The sequence below is a fragment of the Passer domesticus genome, chromosome 11, assembly GCF_036417665.1.
Source record: "Passer domesticus isolate bPasDom1 chromosome 11, bPasDom1.hap1, whole genome shotgun sequence".
Classification (NCBI taxonomy): domain Eukaryota; kingdom Metazoa; phylum Chordata; class Aves; order Passeriformes; family Passeridae; genus Passer; species Passer domesticus.
The window spans coordinates 6,447,707-6,470,174 of record NC_087484.1 but is presented as its reverse complement, the minus strand read 5'-3'; the positions used below and the strand labels follow the sequence as shown (position 1 = coordinate 6,470,174).

At 44.2% G+C, this 22,468-nt stretch overlaps 1 protein-coding gene across 9 annotated transcripts in view; it reads right to left on the bottom strand.

The window, feature by feature from the left end:
* LOC135278667 (calcium-activated potassium channel subunit beta-2) overlaps positions 1–22,468 on the bottom strand; it is a 136,640-nt gene that overhangs the window by 20,277 nt on the left and 93,895 nt on the right. The gene's annotated exons all lie outside the window — the stretch shown is intronic.

The following is a 22,468-nucleotide window of genomic DNA, read 5'->3' as shown; positions in this document are numbered from 1 at the left end:
CTCTGCCTGACCTTGCCTGGACACCTCTGTCTCCTGCACTATTTACACAACGTGGCATCAATGCAGTTGTCTCTTGGCACGGTTGCCACAGTGACAGACAAGGAGGCCAAGCTTTGCTTTTTGCAAAACACAACTCATTCCTCATATCTGGGTCTATTCTGAGTAAATAGCTCAAGGCTAAGGGCAGAGATGCAGAGTAAAGAGTGCACAGTCTGATACAAACACAGGAGTCTGTGATGCTGTAACACTGCTCCCACCTTCTCTTGTTCTCATCCTCTTCTTTAGCATTACCTGCTGGTGGATTTCATGGAACTCACTAGAAAACCTGACAAGACGTCCACTTTTTCAGCCATTGCAAGATGAAGACTTGAGACAGCTCTTAGAAAATTATAACTATTCTGCCCTGTCCTAAGGACTATCAGCATGTCCACACGCAACCACCTGATTGAGGATTTCAGTGTCAAGAAGACACAACAGGGTAGCATTTGTTTCAAATTGCTCCAAAAAGGGATGTAATTCTGAGGGTAAATCACAAAATCCCTTAGCTGGTGCCTTGGGGACTATATTACATACCCAGTGTTACTCTGTTGTCCTCACTTTCACCCTGGGCTGGCTGCTCTCCTTCCTCTGCCTTCAGATTGTGTCATGATTGGTAGGAAAAGTCCCTTACCTCTAGGTCACCACAGCTGTGAACAGCCAAAGAGAGATGTTGCAGACCATGTTTTTAGATGGAAAGCTGGGTTTTATATGTGTGTTTGCTTGTAATTGCCTCTGCCTATGTTTATGTTAATCACAGGGTTTCTGAGACCTTGGAGAACCATTTACAGCACCAAACTAATGAGCTTTTTTCCCCTTATGACATTTCATTTCCTGGGCAGTGTGGCCACTGTAAAAAGAGAAGCACTTGCATTAATTTTGCCTCATAAAAGACACCCTGATTCATCAGAAGGCAACAAAAGCTGAACATTCACCTAAAGATTCAATCACTGACCATCTCAGCTCTGTGAATTCACCCACATCCCCCACTGTCCATGCTGAAAACTGCTGGATGCTTTATCCCAGTATTTCCCAGCCAGAAGATCCACTCAAACCCCAAGGGAGTTCTCTGGAAACCCCAAAGATTTCCTGCTAGCCCACATGTTACCCTCTCCCCTTGCCACCCACAGCAGCCAGTGCCAGTTCTTGGACAGATGGGTCAGTGGCTGTTGAGTGATGGGAAATATTTGGTCTCTCCCATGCCTGAATACAGCCTTTTTTGAATGCTCCCACCCACCATCACCCATGAGAAAAGGAAGAGGCTGAAGCCAGACATCAAAGACAACCTGCAAGAAGACAGTTGTTCACTTTGAGGTGAATTTACTGAATATCAACAATTAGATTTTATGTCCAAATAGGTATAAGACCTATTTAGTATAAGACTGTGCTTCTGTCTGGTGATAGAATGTTCTCTTATGGATTTGATGAGCCAGAAAACAGGGAAAGTGGTGTGTGATGAAGGATGGGAGAGTAAATAAAAGAGTCTGTTGAATTTTTAATGTAAAGTGTAGCCTGACTGGAGGGTAGTCTGGCTTTAAGGTGTCTTAGAGCATGGAGAAGTTTCCCAGGCAGAGTGGTGGAAGTAACTACTGTATTAAGATGTTCCTGTTTGATTCAGGAGATGATCCAGGGCAGGTCTCCAGTCCTGGTATTAAAATAATAAAAGAACTGGACTAAGGACCCTTGTTTGCATCCAAAACACAACAGAAAACACACACCAAGAACACAATTAAGCTAACTCACAAAAGAAATGCATCTGCATTAACAGAAGACAGTCACCACTCAGGGAACATTTAATGCTCTGACAGCAGCAGCAGCTCTGAATGGAGGAGCAGCAAAAGCAACACCAAAGGGTGAATTTGTGCCCCTGTGAGGGAGCTTTGCTGCTCCACAGCTGATGGACAGGGGCAGGGCAGAGTGACACAGATTGCTGCTCTTGTTGCAGCCTCTCAGGAGCCCCAGCTGTAGTACCAGGCTAACCCAGCCAGCAGTGACCTTCAGTCTGGGCAAGGGGAAAATGGACAGTGGGCAGCTGGTGTTAATGTCCTGACAAGAGTATGGGAAGGCTGATGGTTAATGATGCTTCATTAATGATTCACCTCTGTTTCTGACCTGCTCCAAAACCTCCCCAGAGCTCAGAGCTCAGAGCTGAGCTCTCCATCCAGATTTTGAGTTGAATGAGGGAGACAACCCGGACAGAGAGTGCTCTTGCTGGATTTCCCATGTCACAGGCATGTCCAGGACATTCCATGTCCAAAGGAAGAGAGTGGGGCTGCCGGGGACAGCTGGAGCCATCACACAGAGGTGCAGATTAGCTGAGTGTGGAACACAGTGACATTTGGGTATGTTTTCTAAGGCAGCATTTCTTAATACTTAAAGTCACCCTTAACAATTGTTAATTCCCTCTTTCCAGTATATTCAGGAGAAAAAGAAGCATTCAGGAAGGCTGTGGTACCGGATACATAACAATGTCTGCACTTCAAAATGTAACCTGTGAATCTTCCAGGTTTCCATCCCATGATGTTTTTCTCTCTTGTGCTGACTTTCTTTGTTCTGAAAAAGCTTTTTTTTTTTTGCCATTGGTTATACCCCACATCCCTAGGCTTCCACTTTCCCAGCAGCTACCTTCCTAGTCCATCCAGCATGTCTGTAGACTTTATAGCCTTTATTCTTCAGGATCTTTTTACCTTTAACTTCCTTCTCCAATTCTCTTTCCGTATCTGTTTTCCAAGTGTCTCGTCCTATACATTACTATCCCAGTGACAACTTGTTTCACTCACCTTGGCCACACTTAGTCTCAATTATTCTGATTTAGCTGATTGAAGCAGCGAATTTGAAGAAATTCCTGTGGCCCAGGTCAGTTACAAAGGAGGGGGCTGGAGGCAAGAAAGAGACTCACAGCTTCTCTTGTTTGGTGACCTGTTGGTTTCCTTGGAGCAGTCAGTTTTCTCATCTGTGCAGGAGAGGTGCTGGTGCCACCACTGCACCTGGCACCTTCAGACCATGCCCAGGTGGCAGAGCATGAGGGGAAGAGCCAGCCATTGTTACCACCCTCATGTTTTGGTGCTGGTGAGTTTGCAGTCCAGGCACGAGGCAATGCCTCTCTTGGCACGTTGCAGTCGTGAGGATCAACGTTTGTGAGGAGCAGCTGAACATAATTGTCCACTTTGCCTGTCAGGATTCTGCAAACATTTTTAGCTTTCTGTGCTGAATTTGAATTTACGTAGAAAGTGACACATTGGACAAGCACTATATTCATCATCTCAGCTGCTCCCTGGCTTCAGAGAAGGGCACAATCTGCCTGTAAAATGGGGTTGGCTCTGCAAAGGGGTGTAGCAGTGGCAAGTGTGGGGTCACCTCCCTGCAATTTGCTTTTATCCAGCTGAGCCAAGAGAGTTTTATAGTGAGATCAGCTTTGCCAAAGACCAGGCAGTATTACACTGATGGAGAAGGATCCTGGGGGTAAGGAGAAAGGCAGTGAAAGTGCTGCACCACCTCACTTGATGCTCTCCTTTAAATCTTAACACAGTCCTCTGCAGCTGCAGAGGGATAGATCACCTTGGGTGCTGCACTGCACCACAGGAGCTGGGCCAGGCTGGCTGGTAAGAGCATGTGGGTGGCAGTGAAGAGGATCTGTGGCTCATGGCTGTGCCCTGATAAACCCAGTGGGAAATGGAGATGGGTGGGAGAAAGGAGATGGAGTGGAGGGACACTGCTCCCTGCCAAGTTCAGCCTCTTTGATGGCCATCAGGATGGAAATTATCTTCTCCCCCCAAAAAATTGAGTTTTTGTGGATACCTGCTTCACCAGATCTTAAAGGATACTGTTTTGGATACTAATAAATCTATTTTTAAAGGTAATTTGTTGCACAGTAGGAGCTGAACACCTCTGACTATGCTGAAGTGACCTGGCTTCAGTCTCCTATGTCCTTTCACCACTGCCATTTGAGGCACCCAGGATTTACACCCCAAAGTGTGAAACAACAGAGCACTGCCAGTGCTGTTTTAGAGGTGATGAACAGAGGCACAGAGGCTGCTGAGACTGAGTCAAAGCCTCTCAGGAAGTCTGTGGTGGTTGTAGTTGAAAAAAAAAAGCCTAAAAATGGTGGACAACCACCTTCCACCCAGTGAAGAGGGAGGAGAGCCAAGACACGTACAATGCCTGTGCCAGAGAGCAAAGGCAGAGCCTTGCTTTGTGGCTGTGCCAAGTCCCATCCTTGGGGACACCCCTTCCAGCTTTGTGCAACTGTGCCTCAGCTTTAGACCCCTCCAGAGAAGCTGATCTGAGAAGGACATGGCTTTCAAATGTCCCTAAGAGAGCTTCACTTCAGCACTAAAATACCAATGGTGTGTTTGAGGGTAGGAGCCCAGGGAGAGGAAGGGTGATGCGCTGCTGGGGACACAGAGGACACCAGCAGCTTTTAGGGAAACCACAGAGGAGAAGCACATTGCATGAGTGATGTGGCTGGGGAGGGAGGTGGGGGCAGAGAAAGATAAACAGATGCAAAGCAGCACCCAGAGGAAGGGCACGAACCGGCAGGGCAGATAGGGCAGGAGTGGCTTTTCTGTCACCTAATTCCTTGAGCAGGTCAATCATCCTTTATCTCCTTTGAGTCAGTCCCTGAGCCATGGAGAGCAGCAGCCAGAACAAAGCAAAGGCAGAGGAGAGCTCAAACTACTGCCCAGCGGGAAGTGAATACTCTGGCACTATTTATTTTTGAGTCTGCATTTGGATTAGCTGTAAAGAGCTATGTGGATAAGCAAGCAGGCAATTACAGCTGGGACGTGCTGCTCATGAATGGAAACAGCTCCAATCTGCTCAGGACATATTGAAATTCTAATTCAGTTAGATTCCTTTAGTTACAGCGCTCATCACAGACACTAAAAGAGATAGGATTAGAAAATAAATACAGCACTTCTGCTGCCTTTGGTCTGTCTTCTGTGCTCCCCTTTCCCTCCTCCCCTTCCCAGTTTTAGCGGTTGTTTGACTTTATTTTCTGTGGTAAAATACAGCATTCTGCTCTTAGTCTTGTTAATTTTTATGAGCATCTAGCAGAGCACAGCTGGCCAGACCTGTGTGCTGAGAGATGGACAGTGAGCACCAGCACAAAGCCACTGCTGCAGCTTCTCCTGCCACATCTCACTAAAGACCTCTGCCCAGAGACCTCTGCAAGGGTACAGGGGTGACACAGAGACTCAGAGCACAGCAAGGATGTGATTTGCAAAAGCTCTTCCCTGGCATCATCCCTGGTCCAGACACGAGCTCCTGCTTGCACTACTCACCCAGTAAGGACACTGGCTCTCTGCTTTGGGTACTGGTGTGAAGCTCCTTCACCCTTGCAGACAACCACTTCTGCACTGTGTTTGGCAGGCAAGTTCCTAAAAGACCTGATTCAAAAAAGTGACCAGGGAAGAGGACTGGGAGTGCTGGATCAGCCCTGCCAGTGCGACCTGGAAATTCAAGGAAGTTACTCAGCTGTGTGCTGCTGGTTTAATTTCTCTGTCTGTCAGTGGAAAATGTTGTATTAAATCTGCTGACATATGCAAGGAAACGATAATTGAGCTCTATAAGTCAGAAACTGCTGGGTTGGAGGAACAGAAGGAGCTTGAGTGTGTGTCTCCATCTGACTGGCCGTTGTGTTCCATCACATGTGGTCTCTTGGACCTGCTGGGGGACCTCTGAATGCAGGGGAATGTCCACAGGTAGGTTGTGAATAGTCCTGACACATCAGCTTAGAAACCTGGTTATGGCAGACCCTGGGTAGCAAGTTCTTGTCTCCCTTGAAACTAAGGAAGTGCTTGATGGAAAAGACAGTTGGAATATCCAATATGACTGATACTGAGTCATGGAGCTGTGAAATAAGCAAATCTCTGGTAAAAACAAACACCCAGCTTGGCTCTCATGAGCATCTTTCCTCTTTGTCTTATTACAAAAAGGGTAAAATTGACATCATAAGCACTCTGCAGTGGCTTGTCATCCTTTCAGAACACAAACTTCACCATCTGTAGCCCTCTTAGTTGAATATGATAAATTGCTCAGATTCACAAAACAAAATTTTGTGCCCAAATGCTGTAGAAAAGCTCCAGACATATTTTTTTTTCCTGCACCATTTCACATAGTGTTCACAGAATTTAATATGTCTATGCCCTTATTTTTTTAAATGTAATTCTGTAGGTGCAGCTGCCTGTTGGCTCTTGAGTCTAAGTCATGTGCAACATGGCTACAACTCTGTGGACCTTTGAACTCACACCCGTGTCCTCTGGAGATCCCTGTTTGCTTTGCCTGATTGCTTTTTGCTGATTAGTGATGAGGAGTTGTTGTTCTAGCAATGAGCTCAATATTAAGATAGTAATTGAATGGAAGGGAGTTCTCTCCATTGAGCAGTTCTACTAGTCATAGCAAAATAGAACAGCTCTAGGGAATAATGTGGAAATCATATTTCTAATGGCCTCCAAACACAGCTAATGCTTACCAGCTGGGGACCTCTGCTCATACATGACCAGATATCTTCTGTGATAGTCTGGGAGTGATGGTAAAGATGTCCAAGCCATGTATCAGGGACAGAAGCTAGCTGGCTGACTAGAAAAACAGTGAAAAAGTCTAATTCCTCCTGGGCAGCTACATGCCCCAGAGAACCATTTCCAGTGCGAGAAGAAGGAAGCCTTTCTAGTGGAGACATTCATGGTTAGGACACAGTCAAATCCAGCCTGATGAGCAAGGCAAGGGAGAAAGTTAGAAACTAAGTGAAGGCAGAGTCTTAGAAAGACAAGGATCACAACCCAAAAGAGAGCAGTGATGCACAGGAGAGAGCAGGAGCAGCAGCATACTGCAGTGAGGCAGTGATGAAATGCACAGGGCAGCTGGGATGGGGTGGATGGGAAATCTGGTGAGCTGAGGAGTCGATTGACTGCTGAGAAGAGGCTGATGACTGGGCTTAGCCCAGTGCTGCACCAGCCCCGAGGTCAAAAATCAGAGTAAACTCTAAAGCACCTGCTCTGCAGATGAGTTCATGCCTGGTAGGCTGGATGATACAGATGCAGATTCAGCCTCTTTGGTAAACAATAGCTCAGGAGTTATGAATCTCTACAGATGTGTCCTTGTAGTATAATTTTTAGCATAAAACCAATTTTTCTTTGGAAAAATTTTTCTTTTTCTTTCAGGAAAAAAGATAGTGAGAAAGAAGAAAATTAAAGTCTCTCTAAGACAGAAGAGTGTGCATATGCCTTCAAAGCAGTTTTGAACCAAAAATGAGAACAAAATCTCTGCTGCTCTCTGAGGGCAGTGGAGCATGCTGAACAGTGAAAGGGCCACGTCCATGAAACCAAAACCCCGTGTATTTTTGGTCTTATAACTGGTCTGGAAATGAAAGCAATGGTCGGAGCAGTCACAGATGCTTTCATTCCTCACATGACAATAATCTATATTAATTACTGCAAGCATCCAGCTTCAAACAGTGTCACTGCAGTGCTATTACTGTTGAAAAGTATTGAGTTTCCAAGCAGGTGAATGTCTTTTTCTCTCCCTAATCATGATTGCTTGGCTTAGTACTTGGGCCAAGCTTCTATTTAACCAAGATAAATGGATATTTCCAAAACAAGCAAGTTAACACTGTGCATCACATTATTACTCTCCTCACAGATTTCTTGCCTTGTGTGCTATTTTACTGAGCTGCTAAACATAAATAACAATAAGAATAGTGAGAAGGTACTGTGGAGTATCCTATATGTATGAAAGATAAAATAATACATAAATCTGATTTTGACCATTACTTTGTCCTATTCTGTGACAGCGTTTTCCCTTGATTGGTGTAACAGAACAACATTATTTTGTCCTATCATTTCTTTTCTGTGAAACATGAGCATCCACACCACATTTTTGCAGATACCACCAGCCTATCTGACTAATATTTTGTCGCTTCCTGCTTGGAATCCTTATTTATCATTTAAGTTGATGTGCCAGCACTGTAGGTTAGCATTCAGAAGAGCAGATGGGGAATTAGAGACAAAACTTCTGTCAGTGATAACGGGACTTCCATGCTTCATTTCCCCCGGGGCACATGAGTGTTTTCCTTTTCAACAGCGCTGGGCAAAACTGCCTTAAGGAATTGGTGGCAGCAAAGCTGTGAGCTGGCAACACACTGAAATTGTCAGAATGCAGGGATAGATTTTGGGTTGCTGGGCTATTTGTGGGAAGTTATTTTGTAATAGCTCCCGGGAAGATATTCATCTCAGTTCTGGAGTTCCAGTGCAAGATTCCCAGAGAGAATTGACTTTCTGGGAGAGTCAGTGGGAGGTCTGGCACCGAACAACTTCTCCTCCACAAGTGGCTTCACCTGACAACATTTCTGACCAGGGCAGGCTGCAGATCCATGAAAGGTCCTAATTCAGGTCTCCAAACTCTCCAAATCCCACTATTTCAGCGTCGTCCTGATCCCCACTGCTGCTGGGGAGCACCTCAAGGCTGTGCATGGGCAGCTCAGTCAGATGGGGTTCTTACACCCACCTCCTATAGCTTTACTCAGGGCAGTGTCCAGGACAGTCCACATGTCCTTGTGTGTGGATGTGTGAGGTCCACACACGTTGTACCTTCCTTCAGCAAAAACTTCCCCTGTTTGTCCAGCAGCTCTGTGCACCAGCCCCTTTCCCAGGCTCCAGGGAATCTCGTTTTTCTGCTGGATTCAGCACCCAGAGTGCAAAGGACCTCCCAAACTACGATGTGGTTCATGTGCTGCAGCCTCAACATTCCACACCACCAGTGAGTCACAGCCAGAGGAACATCCCACCTCTGTCCTGGGGACACTCCCAGGCTGGAGAGCCCTGTGGCACCTCCCTGGGATCAGTGACCCCACACGCTGCTGCCCACTGAATGAGAGGAAACACCAGGATCAAGGCAGAAATCCCTGTCCTAACACACCAAATGTCACAGGGGAGATTAAAAACAGATTCTGCCTGCTAAAATGTGCACTGAAGATGGATGGGAGACCTGCCCAGAGAGCAGGAGCATGTCCCTATCCTCCAGTGCCACACAGATGGGATTTGTTCAAATAATTGCCACAGGTACAGCCTGCACCATCTCACCTTCCCTGGTTTTTGTCTCTAAGGTGTCCATCATTTGGCCAGCCTTCACCCACCTTCTCCCAAACAGAAAAAGGTTGTTACTAATAATTTGATACTGCCATTAATGAAACAAAGAAATAGATGCTGAAAATCAGAACACATGTGTTATGTCTATATTCTCTGCTCTTTAGGACAGTTTAACAATTACATGTTAATTTTCACCCAGATTGATGTTTCTATGGGTATTCTTCCTGTTCCATCTCTTTTAAGAATCTCTGAGCCTCAGTAATCAAGTGGATTACATCTGAATCAAAATGCAGAAAAGCTGTGTGGTCACACTGACCTTGAAATCCTGAAGACAATTTCCATTAGAAAGGTGCTTTACAGCAGAGCTTGTGACTGAGGAGGCTGCTAAGGGAAGTATAACCAAAAATATTTTTCACATGGAGATATTCTCAGCACACTACTACCTTGCTCCTAAAAGCTGGTAATTGAATTCTTCACATTGTTTGGATTATTTAAGCAGACATACCTGGAGGGTAACTTGTGAAGGTGTCAGCTAATGCCCTGCTCATGCCTGTTCCTGTTGTAAAGCGTGTGTCTTTCTCTCTAATACAGTGCAGTAAGTGAATAAAAGCTGGTAGTCTTCCTCCAAATGTGTTCAGAGGGCTTTTATCCCTTATTGATTTCATAGTGGTAATTCAATAAGAGTAAATATTATCAGGAACTGCATTTTTATTGTGTTTTAACTTTCACCCATACTTGCTGCTCTACCTTACACTAGAACTGCTTTCAAAAATTCTTCTTTTTAAGCTTCTCTACAAGTTTAATGAAGTCCATCATTTCGGTGCTCTTTGATATGTACTCAGAAGAGACTGGGTACTTGATTTTCTTCTTATTGACACCTGTGAGGTCAGAAGCTGAATACAGAAGCAAGCAAAGGGCCAGAGCATTGCCACAGAGCCTGTCAGCAGCACAACGAAGGCTTTTCTTCAGTTTGCAGTGGTCCTTTGGGAAATCCTAACAGCTGCACTAATGTTGGATGTAATTGAAGAAATACACTCCTTAAACAGGCAGGCAGTTCAGTATTTAAACATAATGCGTGTTGAAGGAATGCTTGAAAGCTGATTTTTGACCTTCATGTGAGGCAAAAAAGAGAAATTTTTTTTCAGTATCTGTATAGATTTTAAAAAGTGATGTGGAACATTTTGTCCAATAGTAGCTTTTTTTATTTCTTCATAGTGTTGGTATTTATTTTTACATTTTGCCACAATGGAAATTCAATCAAAGTCAAGGATTTTATCACCTTTCCACTCGACTGCCTGAGTCAGATGCTTAAAATGTAACACCAGCAGCCCTGTGAGTAGTCGATTAAAAAAAATCAACCTTTTGCACTATAGCTCAGAGAAGTGCCTTTTTGGTTTTTTTCTGTAGCCTGGTGGAGTCATTCGCTATCAAAACACGTTTTCACCCAAAGTGGTCTGCTATTGGCACATTAAAAGGGCTGGAAAACGTTGCTGCTGGAGTGTTTCAGCTGCCAGAGTGCTCCCCAGTCACACCAGTTTGCTGGTGCAAAGTTCTGGGCTTGCAGCAGGAGTTCTGCTGTCAAACACAGCTGCTGAATGGGAAGCAGCAATTCGCTTCCTCTCACTCAGTGCAGAGAAAAGCAAAGTTTATTTAATCTGGAAAGTAGAAAGCAGGAGTGGAACAAAAATTACTATTCCTCTGCACCTTCCCAGCTTTCCTTTATGTCCCCAGGAGCTTCGCTTTTTTTCCACTTCCAAAGCTCTCACTTCCAGCTCTCATCACAGCTGGAGCAGCAGTGGTTTCAGCAGCCAGGTCCTCCTGAGGCTCTGTTGTCCCAGGTTTGGTGTGACAGAGGATGCTCATTCAGCCCACTGCTGCTGCCAGTCCCCCCAGAGGACCCCAACACTGGCAGTGGGAGAGGAAGGGCTGGAGACAGCACATCCAGTTCTGTTCTGCAGATTTGGAGGCACAGAATAAATTCCTGTGGGGTATGGGTCACTGAGCAAAGATATCCCTGTGTGGGTTCCTATTCCATGTATCCTGCTGTAAATACAAACCAGCTGGAAGGTCAGGCTGGCTCCAGCAGTGCCCTGACCCCTCTTTCTGCTCATCTTGGAAAGGGCATCCCCCAAGTGTTAGCTGGGCAGCACTTGGAAGAGTATCAGCAGTTACAATAAGTAACTGATACTATTCCCTAAGTGTCTATATTTTCATTTCTATGGAGAACATTAAGCTGATCTAGGAGCACTTAATTTGGGAGATGCAACTCAATCCCAGCAAAAAGCAGCACTTGGAAGACCACCCGTGGATTTCAGCAGATCAGATCCCCTGCAGTTAAACTAAATGTCATCACACTGTACACAGCTGCTGACTCCAGGTTTGCTAATTTGTAAAACAACGTGAAGAAGATGCTGCAGTTGTGAGCAGGGCAGCTGAATTATAGGTACTTAAGCAGCACTGTAGGGATATGAATTCTGTTTATTGCACAAACCTGCCTCTATAATTAATAGAAATTATACCATTCCCTTGCTCTGTTTTCATTAATTCAGACTGATAGCTTCAGAAGACCAGAGCAGATTAGGAAACACATTTTGGAAGAGCAAGAGAGATCTAGAGGACTTTCTCAGCTTTTCAGCATCACTCCAGATCTCCTTCAATGTGTAAGGAGCAAAATTACTAGCAATGCTTTGGATGTGACAAACTGTTTGGCACCATAATTGTAACTTGTTTTACTTTTCCCTGCTCCTGGGACAAAAGATCCAAATTTCCCTGGCTACCTGTCTAAATTGAACATGATGAAATGTACTTTAAACCCTCAAGAAACAGCCCCACTCAATCCAAAACCTCCTTAAACCCCGACTGCTCTCTAAGACCAGCACCAGCACGTCCCAATAAAAACAGGCTGCAGGGTTTACCTATCAAGCTGCAAATGAACTGAACAGCCCTGGCTCCTTTAGAGGGAGTTTTATAGGCCTCTTTCTCCTCTCTTAGGAGGTGTAAACATATCAAGGTTCACCATTATGCTTTATTTATCTCAGTGGTGTGGTGTGATTGTTCCCACGGAAGCACTGGTGATTCTTTATCGCAGCAGAGCGGTCACAGCACGAGCCAGAGCTGCTGCAGGGGCTGGCTTAGCCATGGCCAGTGACACCTGAAACAGAGCTGAGTCTGGGTGCTGCTCCATTGTTTTGGATGCTTCTGGGGACTGGAAGCAAAGTGTGTCCAGAAATGAGCATGAAAATCAGACAGCTGCACAAGGGGCAGTGGCCTTCCCCTCTCGTGGTGGAAATCTTTGCCCCCAAAGCAAAGACACACAGGAATGTCCAAGAGGACTTGTTTTCCTCATGATTCATTGAAAATAGAATTAATCCTAATAGCTTTCTAACATAAAGTACATAGTGACCACTGAACTGCTCTGACTAAGGAGAGCCCTTTATTGATGGGAGTCCGTGGCCAAATGTAATGCAATTAAATGATTGGATTTGGTTACGTATATTGACATGGTGTCAGTGACAATTTCCATTCTCTCTATTATTTCTATAAATAAAGTCATCTGCCATAATTAGAAAATATGAATGTGCTAAGACCTCCATTAATTCTTCTCCATATTAATCTAAGATCTGGGCAGATGTTTATTAATACCTTGTTTCACTGTGTTCATCAGCTGTTACCAAGAATAGAAAGATTGAGACCTGATCTCGTGCTGAAGGTTAAACAAGAGCAGATCTTGCCAAATTTTGGCTTCTGATTGATATTTTGACAATACATTTTTTTTAATCAAAATGTTTTTTGAATTTTGACCCTCTCTCTGTCTTTCTTTCCCTGAGTGCCCTCTGGACCATGTATGAAACTCAGTGGTGTTTCCCATGCTCTGGGACTGTCTGGTGTGATTTCAGTGGAGCTGAATTACATCAGCCTGGGCTCTCTGCTTCTTCCACCTGGAGCTGGATGAAAGCTCAGGTCCAGCACATTTAGTGCTGTGCACCTGCTGATGGGTGCTTGGGGATGGGAGTGAGGAACAGCAGGTGTGGATGGACCTGCACCAAGCTGTGAGGAGAGCTGTGAGCAGCCTGGGGGACCTCTCAGACCCTCCTGGTATCCTGTGCTTGGCAGGTTTCAGAGCTGGTCTTTGTCCCAAGTCATCTCCTGTTGTTGCTTTCACTGGGTCTTTTGCCAAGAAGCTCCACAATTTAATTATGTTCTCTGTCAAAGAGAGTGTAATTTGCCCTGTTTATTTTACGTACTGTGCGTGGCAACCTGAGGTCACCCCTGATTCTCCTCTTCTTCCCCATTTGCCTGGTGTTTGCTGCCTCTCCCCACTCTGTTCTGTCTCACCATCACAGGGATCTGTTCTCCTGGCTGTTACTGCCCGGGGTCAGTGTCCATTGGGGCACCTCTGCCAGCCTCACAGTTTGTACCAGCAGAGTGACTGCCCTGTCACCTCTGCAGAGATGGCTGTACCAAGGCTGTACCAAGGAGCTCTGGAGTTCAGCCTGGTGCCAAACTCCTGCTTGCTCACGCTCCTGGTGTGCTCAGGCTGCCCACAGGGAGAGCAGGCACCTGGTGCTTGGGGTGAGCCTGGGATGAGCCAGGGCTGTTCCCATCTGATGTTCTCAGCAGCAGTGCACAAGATGTATGTCTGTTCTATGCATTGGGACAGCAATGGAGCCTATTTCTTGTTTCAAGGAATAGTTTAATTCCTTCTGTCAATACCTCATGAACTTCCCCTGAAGGACTCAGCTTTCCCAGCTTAAACTATTTTTTATTAGCTGGTAATTACTGTAGATTTTGCAGACTCTTAACACTAAAGTGGATGAGATGAAAAGATAGGTGTTGTGACCTATCTGTTGTGACCACACTGTTGCCATTCCTCATTCAAAACCAAGCAAAGCAGGGCTGTTCACAGCTGGGATTTACTTTGTAGGGTAAGATGTAATGCACTGAACTGGGTGAGGCAACACTTCATATGAACCTGGCTGTATACTTTTGTTACACCTGATGTGAAGCTAGAGCATGTTGTGAGTTATTTAGGACTGAGAATGGCCTTTCTTTACTGCTGTACCCAGCACAGTCCAGTTGGAGCTCCTGGAATTCATAAGGCCTTGAAGAATTTAAATAATTTCAAGATTTCAGGATAACCATGACCCAAACCCTACCATACAGTCATCAGCAGGAATTCTGACCTGATGAACTGGCTGATATGTACTTTAAAGATTGGTATCCCATCCCATCCCATCCCATCCCATCCCATCCCATCCCATCCCATCCCATCCCATCCCATCCCTTGGCAGATTCAGAGACAACCAAAGCAGATGAAAATGGCTTAGCAAAACAGAAACAGGTTTCATGTCAAAGCTTCTCTTGGCCTCAAAAAAGAACATGGGTACAAAATTACACCTTGTTTTGTACAAAGTCATTTTAAGTTGACATATATTAAAAATAATAGAAAAAAAATCTAGTGTTGCTTTCACCATTTCCTAGCCCTTGTCCATGTCCTTTGCTTTGGCTGCTGCTTATCTCCTTTCTTGGCTACCACCTTGAAATTACCACTTTTTGCACTCTTTTTCCCTTTCTTGGAATTGTGTTTGAAGAAATGCACATAAAGAGCTATTCTTTAGGTTAGCATTTCAATTAGTTTTAAGTCTTACATTTCTATTTCCTAAGTCTGTACTTATTTATTATTTGCATTGCATCTTTGCCTGAGTGTTTGCATTGATTGTGATAACTCTGTGGGGTGCTTATCTGTACAAATAGATCAGTAGCTTTTGGGCTGCACTTTCTGAAGCAATAAACTGAGACTTGCTTTGAACTTGAAAGCTTCTGTGCTGCATTTACTAATACAGAAAACTATTACAGATGTATTATCCACAAAATTACTTCAATCCCATGCTAAAGGAAGTAGATTTTCTACCTGTTCTTCCTGGTCAATTTTATTTAAACAATTGCCAATTTTATACCCCCTTTTTTCATTACAGTCACCCTGAGTTCCTCAGGGAAAAGAACATCACTGATGTCATGGTGAAATTCTTTCTAGAGTTGACAGGTTTGGGTTAATTGCTGGTCCCAGCAGGCCCAAGTGTGTGGATCACCCAAGGGACTAACCTATAGAGAGGATCTAACAGGAATCAATCTCCCTCCAAAGAGAAATGCTCTTTTCTCTTAAAATGCAGTAAAACAACCCCACTCTAATCTGATCTGAATTAAAATCAGATTTAAATCAGGAACAAACTAAGACTTTAATTTATATTTCTAGTTTGTTCAAATAACTCTTTGCACTGTCTCCCTCCAAGCCAGTTTTGGGCTAAGTTGAAAAACACAGCTCCAGAAAGTCTCTGTGGGAAGGCACCAGGAATGCAGCAAGATAATAGTGCAGCAAGATAAGGGGGATTAAGATTACTTCTGGTCTTTTTTAAGACATAAGAGGTGAAAAAGTTAATGGAACACTCAACCAAGAGACATTGCTGAGACCTGCAAAAAGTGATAAACCAAGATAGCTGGGTGAAATATCAGTGAGTGGCTGGAGTTTTCCATGAACATTGCAGCCTGCAGAATTCCACATGGATTATGGCATGGAAGGATGCCTGGCAGAAAAGGACTGGGAGTACAGGTCAACAGCTGGCCAAACAGGAGTCAGAGGTGGCCAAGAAAGCCAATGGCATCTCACCTTGTGTAGTGTGGCCAGCAGGGCCAGGGCAGAGATTGTCCCCTGTTCTCAGCACTGGTGAGGCCACACGTCCAGAGCTGTGTCCAGTTTTGGGTCCTTCACTACACAAAAAACTTTGAGGGGCTGGAGCATGTCCAGAGAAGGGCAAGGGAGCTTGGAAAAGATCTGGAACATGAGTCCTGTGAGGAGCAGCTGAGGGAGCTGGAGGTGTTTAGCCAGAAGAAAAGGAGGCTGAAGGGGACGTTTATTGCTTTCTATGATCTGCTAAAAGGAGGTTTTAGCAAGGTGAGGGTTGGTCTCTTCTCCCAAGTAACAAGAAGACAAGAGGAAATGGCCACAAATTGTGCTAGGGGAGGTTTAGAATGGCTATTATTAAAAGTTCCTTCACCAAAACGATGGTCAAGTCCTGCCCATGGAAGTGGTTGAATAATCATCCTTGGAAGGGTTTCAAAGAGATGTAGAGGAGTCATGTAGGGACATGGTTTAGTGGTTGACTCAGCAGTGCCGGGTCAGTGGCTGGACTTGATGATTCTAAAGGTCTTTTCCAATCTAAAGGATGTTATTATTCCACACTGAGAATTTGCTTGTATTGTTGTGGAAATTAGATGTTACTTTAATCACCATGGCGAGTTTGAGTGGATTACTCTGTGGAGACAATATCAGCCACTGACAATGCAAATCCAGTGGACACCTGATCCAGCTGGTGTTGAAGCTGATGAAGTATTTCTTTTGTACTTAATGGGCATTGGCCTCAGCCTCATAAGAGTGCACTTCAGCTTGAACTTCTCTGCCTTTGCAGTGATTTTATTAAATTTACAGAGTTGGTATTAGATTTGCTCAGTGGTATGAGAACATTACTATTCTGCTAAATTACTTTTTCAGCTAATAATACATTCTTTTCTACAAAGATTTTACTTTCTTAAGTCCTTTTCCCTCTCTTTGCCTTCATCTGGTTAAGGAATTCCTTCTCCCTTTCTGCCTTGAGCTACTACATGCTGTTTTCTGGCAGGGTTAAACAGCTCTTGCCCACTTCTCAAATGAGTGCTCTGTATGCTAAACTGTATTTTTGTTCCTTGGGCAGGCTGTCCCTTTCCAGCTGGTGGAACCAAAGCAAGAAGAGCCTCATGAACTATGAGGGAACCTGAATCAAAGGTTCCTGAATCAGGCTCTTCTCCCCAAGTTCTTCCAGGTCAAGACTCAGTACTAACTTTTGGGAAAGCCCTCCTCATTGCTGAGCTTTTTCTGTCCAACAAAGAGATACACTTTGTGAGCCCATTCCCAATGAAACAGATCTCCCTCAGATCCAAACTGTATTATATTATTTGTAGTATTTACACCTGTAATACCAGCAGCATGCTAAGGGCTTTGAAGAGATCTCGGAAGACAAAGTCCCTGCCTAAAGAGCTTAATATTAATATTTTATTCACAATATAAAAATATACATACTCTGAGTCTGTAAGATACCGGATTAAAAAGGCTTTTCTCCTTAAATTAGCTCACAGAAATCTAACCCCCTGAAGAGAGCGAATGAGGCAGCTGTGGAGGGAAGGGAGCCAGCACCACTGAGCACAAAGTGTCTCCCAGCTGCCTCATCTGGAGATGCACTTTCAGCCTCAGCTTGGGGTCCTTGCAGGCACTTTTGATCCCTGTGAGCCCAGCTGGGATCAGAGGGCCAGGTTCACCATGGCCCCTGCACGGTGTGCTTTGCCAGAAGAGAGTCCCAGCCCTGCTCCACCTGGAGTGGTTGTGTGATGGGATCAGAGCCTTTGGATCTGCCTGTTCAAACCCAGCCCTTCTCACTGGCACAAAACCAGACCACTCATCCTTTCACTGGGGAGTCAGGGGTGTGCAACACACAGTTCTCAGTCCTGACTGCTGTGCACAAACCACACTACTCCAGTATTTTGACACGGTACAGCTATTTGCTATTTCTAGGCACGACACACCGCACTGTCAACATTGAAATGTATTAAATTATTTAAGGCCAAAGGAAACCCAAATAATAGCGTATGAAGAAATCTTTTGGAAAAATTTGTGTTCCTGCATTAGGTGTCCTTGAAGTTTGGTGGGACTTTTGCCATAATGGACAACAGTGCCAGAGAAATGGAGCAGAGTGCTCAGGAAGGGATTGGTGACTAAAATGTTTGTGAGGAGAGGGAGTCAGACCCACCATTACAGGCTGACAGTTGAGTAGCAAAGTGAGAAGAGTTCAGAGGCTGCAAGTTCCAGTCTGTGGCAGAAATTTAATGTGTTTCCACATGAATGATATTCAGTTAGATATTGTAAGCAGAGTGCTGGAAAATTAGGATTAGCAAATGACTAAATTAAACTGAAAATTGGGTAAAGAGATTTGGAAGTAAATGTAAATGCTTCAGTCGTAATGGACTTTGCCCTCTAAGGAATATTTTTTTTAAAATAGCCTGTTAATTCTTATTGGATTTAAATTTTTTCCCATTACAGACACTAGAGATTTTGCACAGAAACCTGAGGGGGTTATAGAAGAGCAGTAAAAGAACGCCAACAGAAGAGATGTAGGTTGAAAGTGATGTAATGACCTCTCTTTTGTGAAATGCTCATCACAGATTCCTGGGAAAATTTTGGGATTCATTCCTGGCCACAACACAATGACAAAAATACTTAACACAAACCTCACCAGCTCACCCCTAGTCCTCAAAAAATCTGTTACAAGGCCAAAATTGACATCAGTCTTTGCAGGACTATTATTTCTGAAACCCAAGTGAGACACAAAGGAAACTGCACAGAGACACAGGACACAGATAACTCATAAACAGGGGAAATCACTCAGAGGTGGAAGGCAAAGGAGATGGTCCATGCTGGACCCCAGGGTACACCAACATGCCTGACCAAATGCACAAAACTGGATCCACATCTGATCAGTGGCACTTTGAACAATACAGGAGTTGGGATGCTCCACAAACCAGCCTTGTGCTGACACCCAAACAAACCAGAAAACTCAAATACCCAAAATGGGAAAAGCAAATATTGTTAGTTAAAGAAAAGAGTGGGTGGTGCATAGCCCCAGTGACTGCCTCAGTATATTGTTTTTCCCACGAGGATCTGGAAGATCTGACACTTCTCGTACCTATTCCCAAGGAATATTGCAAGAGGATTAGAGATAGGGGGAGAGAGATGCAGAGCAGTCTGATAACTCACCATGATAATAGCTACCGAGTCAAAATTGCATCCCAGGCTTCCCTCTTCAATCTGTGAGGTTTGATGATGCTGATTTTATCAGCAAGGTCATTTTAGCACCCAAGCTTAATCCAGAATCTATTCTGATATTTGTTTAGGAGATTTGAGTAATCTCTTTAGGCGTATTAACAAGTGCTGAAGTCCTAAAGAGCAATCTTCTCTCAGCCCTTACTGGAACAGAAGGATTTGAGGTCAAAGTTAGGTAAAGGTTTTTTTAAGGCAATCTGGAAGCAAATGGAATTATCTTTAGAGCAAGTCACATTTTGGAGAATAGAGGCATGAAGTCTGCAAAGGAATTTAGGTTGGTTTTGGGATCAATTTTCTGGCTGCCCTGGATGTAACCCAAGACCTGCTGTATGATTCAGGTATTGGTAGGAGGGCAGAGGAGCTTGCTCTAAGATTTCATCTCTGAGCCATGTACAACTGCAGTCAGTGGCCAAACAACATGTGAAAATTTACTGCCTTTTCCCAATGTCACCATATGCTGCCTGTTGGCTCTTCATGACACAGGGCAGGCCCTGGAGCTCTGTGTTGGGAGGTAACATCTAGTTGAGAGAATGGATGGGAAAATTCAGTGAAACAAAATCACTGATGCTCAAATGCCAAGCTGTTAAATCTTCAGAAAGTCTTGGTTCAGAAATCAGTCATTGTTTTTTACAAATAATTAGAAATATAATCAGTGGATTGGAAGTCAAAGGTTCACTTGAGGGCTTTGGGTTACATTTTGGAAGGGCCTTTGAGGAATTGTCATTGAATCTTCACACCCAAAATGTTCTGGTGGTTGCATGGATGTAGCATGAACCATTTCCACATGGTCTCATCTGAGACTACATGACTGATATCACATAAGGTTAGACCTTTTCTTGCAGATAGGCTGAAGAAAATAACAGAAATATCAAAATAACAAAACCAGAAGCAGTGCTCCCACAAGAGTCCCATCATGGCAGGCAGAACAGCTTGTGGCACTGCTGACCTATTAACCCTTGCATCCGCTTCCTCCCCAGAAGCTGATGGATTTTTATCTAGCTCCAGAAACAAAGAACAACACCCTGGTCTGTGGGGCTGAATGCTGTGGATATTCATCTCCATCTCCCTGCTGTTTCACAGGAGGCAGCAAATAAATTTATAATTTGTCCAAGCCAAGGTTCACCAGGTGGAACCAGGCCTCACTTGGAGGTGCTGCCTCAAGAGCAGAGGTAGGTTTGGGTATTAACTCATCTCACCTCCCAAACTTTGGAATGTCTGAAAATTTGGAACATAATTTGGAGTCCTAATGCCAAACCCTCTAACCTTAAGAGGGGGTACTACAGCTCAGCTAGGAAAGGTTTACAGTAAGCTTTTCTATCCAAGCCATAACAATGTTATGTTTGTGCGGCTGATAAATTGCCTCAGCAATTGTTTTACTGTAAAACCAAACAAACCTCCCATTAAACTAATGAGAAGCAATATTAAAACTCATTCTTTTACTTTTGAGAAGCTTTTACATAGAGGTCTATCAATGTTTAGATGTTTGGGGAAATGGCAAATGGAGGCACCTAATATAGCATATAGGAAATGTCCCTGGCAAGGCCTATAAAATCAAGGGTAAATGAACTATGGTAAGTGTTTGCCAAGGTACATTTTCACAAAAGACAGTAGGGATCATAGTAAATATTTTAGGGACATTTCGAGGTGGACTGTGCAGTACTGGATTTATGGTTGAACTTGATGATCTTAGAAATCTTCTTCAGCCTAAATGATTCTGTGAAATATTAAAAGATTTTGTCAAATAAATTCAACGCACGTCTTGCAGAGGGGATGTTGTAGGAGTGTGGAGGACCCTTGCCCTTAAGATCCAACACTGCATTTGTTGAGATCCTCAAGTCAATAACAATCCAGCATCCTCCCTGGTCTGGTGGCTGCTGCAAAGCAGAGGTAGGAGAGGAGCACTGCAAGACTGTCCAGCCTGGGGGCTCTGAGGGCTCTAAAATCCCAAATGTAGTGCAGGTCTCCTTAAATGTCTTCTCTTTAAATGTCTCCTTTAAAATGAATGATGAGGACTTGCTTCAAGGCAGCCTGCCTGGGGGAGGCAGTCAGATATATATCAAAGGGCCTCAGCAGGTCCCAAATCAACCAAATGCTCACTTGAGTCTCTTGAGTTAAATTTTAGTCTCCAAACCCGCTGTCTAAAGTCAGTCAGACAGTCACAGAGTGAGCTGTCCCAGCTGTCCTGCTGGGGTGGGTGCTCTGGCATGAGCAGCAGTGCTCCTGCAGATGTCTGACCATGCTGAACACAAGCCCTGCAGGATTAAATGCTTATCTTGGCACTTGTAAACTTCTGTAAGAAGGCTTCAGGAGAAAGCAGCCATGTGCCTGAGGAAAGGCATCAGCCTGCATTATTTACTAAAGCAGAGAGGCCAGGAGTCAAGCAGGACAGGACCAGGCACCTAAACCCTTAAACTCTGACTGCCTTCAGGCTCCACAGCAGGAGCTCAGCCCTCACCATTTTTTCCCAGTGATTTATATTCACAAAATAAAACCTGCCTGGCTTCTTGTGAGGGTCCTCCAAACACCCCAACAAGATGAAACCTGCATTGCAGGAAGGCACATGGAGTTAAACAAGTCACTGAATGCTCATTTCTTCAGGTCAGTACAGTTTGATGGATTATTTGATTATTCAGACATTCTGCCAGGTCCTTGGGATTAATTCCTGATCTATTCCAGGGCAATACTGAACAGGTGTTGCCCAAACTAGGGGATCCATGAGGTTGCTGAACAAAAACACTGAGATGAGAAATTCCAGCTGCTGATGTCTGGCTCAAAGAACATCAAGAAGGAGAAGAGTAGGGCTTGGTTCAGACTTCTGGTGAGCACACCAGAACAGCTTCAGGTCATGCTGAAGCCCAGGTTGAGCTCTGAAAACTCAAGCAAGCATTTGGATGATTACTCAGATGGAGCCTTAAGTACAAAGATATAATATCTTTTATCATTAACAAAAACCTTGTAATGGGCCTCTGTAATATCCACACTTTATGATAGCCTAAAAACACCTATTCTTATGTCAAACTCATCACCATTTGCAGAAACAAAATCAAGACGTGAAAAACCTGAAACAAACATACAAAACCAGGAGTTATTTCTTTGGTGGCTTCTCAGAGACAGGGTGCACAAAGGTGTAAAGGGACAATAAAATTTACAGGTAAGAGAATATGAAATGGTCGTGTGTGTGACATTTTCTTTCTCCAGCACCTTCCTGTATGTCAGCACACCCAGCTGGTTTGGCAAAGGTTAATAACCACTCCTTTCTTCTTTTGGAATCAATATGGCAGCAAATTGAAACCTAAGGTTGGCCACTAGTGCCTCACATGCAAAATCTATTGTAGTTTTAGAAATTTTGGTGTTGAGTAATTCAGATTTTGGCTGTGTCATGTGAGGGGAACTAGAAAGCAGTGTTGTTCAAAGCGTTGTGACATCAAGATATTTCTGGCATGAT